We start from the raw sequence: 2,993 nt of genomic DNA on the forward strand, positions 1-2,993 counted from the left end.
ATGCTGAGGAGGTAGAAAAGTCTGGACAATGAGTTGATCTGGGAGTGAAATCAGTAAGGAGACAGTAAGAGAACACTTTGGCTGCTTTTGCTGAAGTCAGGTCAACCAGTCCAGAGGAACCACATCCTCAGGTAGACACTGAAGAACACTATACCTGAAAGCTTTCACAAGATGGTAAAATATAAATATATGCTCCTTTGTTTAGCTTTTAAAGCCCTTCCCAACTTGGTCCCAAGCTACCTCTGCAGTCTTACATATTACTACCCTTCCCTCATTCTACGATCCAGCCAAACTGGACTTTTTTGCTTTTTCTTACACTCATAGTCTATTACCTATCTCTACAACTTTTCTTGTAAAAATTATTTTATTTTACTATCAAATAGTGAATCACCAGATTTAGTTACATAATTATTAAATGTCTATTGATTTAATAGAATTGGTTGGTTCATAAAATTAATAAATTAGTAAATTGACCAATTATCAAAGAAATTTATGAATTTTATTTTATTTTCAGTTCCAAAGCCTCTCTCTCTCTCTCTCTCTCCCTCCTGCCATCCCTTCCACCACCCATTGAAAAGTCAAGAAACATGATACCCATTATAAGTATGAAATCATACAAAGCACATTTCGGTATTATCACTACAATTTTTCATTGGCTGCCCCTCATGCCTGGAGTGCACTCTTGTTTCAAGCCCACCTCTCAGAAGACCTTGTCTCCTTCAAAACTCTACTCAACATTATTCTGCTGACTCCATCTATTTTTAATGCCTTACCCCTGGTTTATCTTTTATTTGTTTTATGTATCTTTATTTATGTCCATGTTGTCTCCCCTGATGGAATGTAAGCTCCTTGAGGGCAGGAACTGTTTCCTTTTTGTCTTTGTAGCCTTAGTACCTAGCATATATTAGGCACTTCAATGCTGGATGATTGATTGATTGACTCTACTACTGGACCAGGGAAGGGTAAAGGTTGGTCCATTTTTTTTTTAGTTATTCCAAATATTTTAATAAGAGTTCTGTGCAAGGCATTTAAAACACCAGTTTGTGAAGATAAACTCTGTTGGAGAGAGAGAATATAGAACACAGGTAGCTTTGGGGCTGAGGAATATTCTTGATTTGGGGCAGAATCTGAGAGTCCACTGTTTTTTGATCTGCCTTGCACTGCTCGGTAATCTAGTATTTCTCCTTTCCTGTATCAAAAAATCTCTCCTTCTTGGTGTTTAGGTTTACAGAGCCTTTTTTTCTTGAAGTAAGCATTGATAAGATGAGTTGGAATTTTTACACCTGAAAGATTATCCCTGGTGGAGGTGGCAATGACAGATTTCTGATGGGTCCTTCTCAGAGGAACACGGTTGAAGGTCAGAGGTCCAGTAACCAGTAGCAGGCCACTAGCCAGCTGCTTCAGGACAACCACTGTCTTGCCCCTATGGTGGCCAATAGCATGATCAGAACCATGCCTGGGACGATGCTAGCTCGAAGTCTCCTCACCTCCTGGCTGAAGGGCTTTTTGCCATGACTTAGCGGCTTTCTAGGCACATCCTCAGTAGGGTAATATCTCGACATCTTGTGAATCTTTACCACACGGGTTCCTCCATTCTTGTCACCACTAACTGGCTTTGAGATAGTAGCAGATAACTTCCCTTTATTTTTCCTTTCAAGCCAGGTTTTTGGTGCAGCATATTTCCGCTTGTACATGGCTCTCCTGGAATACATTGCAGACCTAGAGTATCTACCGATCCCTTGGGGCAGGACTGAGCTCTGACTGCAATGCTTTCGAGGCTTTTCCACTAGTTTTTCAGCCACATCTTCCTTTATGTTGTTCTCCTTTTTTTCTTTCTGACCTTCTTTTCTCTGGTTCCTTTAGGGTTTTTTTGTCCACCATCTTGAGAGAAGGGAAAGAGAATAGGCTGTTCCATTTGTAAAGAAAGGGAGGATACAAACTATAGACCAGTGAGATTGACTTTGATTCCTGGAAAAATTCTAGAAAGAATTATTAAAGAGATGATTGATGAATATATAGATAATGAAGCAGTGATTCCAAAAAGCCAGGGTGGTTTTATCAGGAAGATGTTCTATCAGCCTAACCCTACCTCCATTTTTTGTAGATTCATTATGCTGGTAGATTGGAAAAATTCTGTCAATATAGAATACCAAGATTTGAACAAAAGATTTGGTGAAAAATCTTATTCCATATTTGAGAAAAAGATCGAATGATATGAATTAGATGGTAAAATAATTAAGATTCAGATTCAAAAAGTAGATCATGGTTCAATATCACCTTGGCAGAAGGTCTCCAGTGGAGTGCCCCAGGAATCAATTCTTGGATTACACTGTTTAATATTTTTATCAGTTACCTAGAAACAGGCATAGATGGCATGCTTATCAAATTTTCCAATTACACAAAACGAGGAGAGATCACTGATGCACTAGAAGACAACATCTGGATCCAAAATCATGGGGTCAAACTTAATAAGATAAAATTTAATAGGGGTGAATGTAAAATCCTATGCATGTTAAAAAAAAAGCAAAATGTCATAAGCATAAAAAAGTATAATATCAATGTCATAAGCACAAGATGGAGGAGGCATAGTGAGACAAAAGTCTGCAAAAGATTTCAAGGTTTTACAAAAAAGAAAAGGATTTATATGTACAAAAATATTGATAGCAGCTCTTTTTGTGGTGGCAAAAAATTGAAAATTAAAGGCATGCCCATCCACTGGGGAATGGCTGAACGAATCGTGGTATATGATTGTGATGGAATACTATTCTGCTATGAGAAATGATGAGAGGGATGTTTTTAAAAAAAACTGGAAAGACTTACATGAACTGATGCAAAATGAAATGAGCAGAACCAGTAGAATATTGTCCACAGTAAGAGTAATATTGTACGATGATCAACTCTGAATGACTTAGCTATTTTCAGCAATACAATGATCCAAGGCAATTCTAAAAGACTTATGATGAAAAGCATTCTTCACCTCTAAGGAAAGAACT

At 37.8% G+C, this 2,993-nt stretch overlaps 1 pseudogene; it reads right to left on the reverse strand.

Moving 5' to 3' along the window:
* Positions 1–1,028: 1,028 nt before the first annotated feature.
* Positions 1,029–1,881, reverse strand: LOC114040657 (annotated as a pseudogene).
* Positions 1,882–2,993: the final 1,112 nt, after the last annotated feature.

Source organism: Vombatus ursinus, unplaced genomic scaffold, assembly GCF_900497805.2.
Source record: "Vombatus ursinus unplaced genomic scaffold, bare-nosed wombat genome assembly UNPS02013931.1, whole genome shotgun sequence".
Classification (NCBI taxonomy): Eukaryota; Metazoa; Chordata; class Mammalia; order Diprotodontia; family Vombatidae; genus Vombatus; species Vombatus ursinus.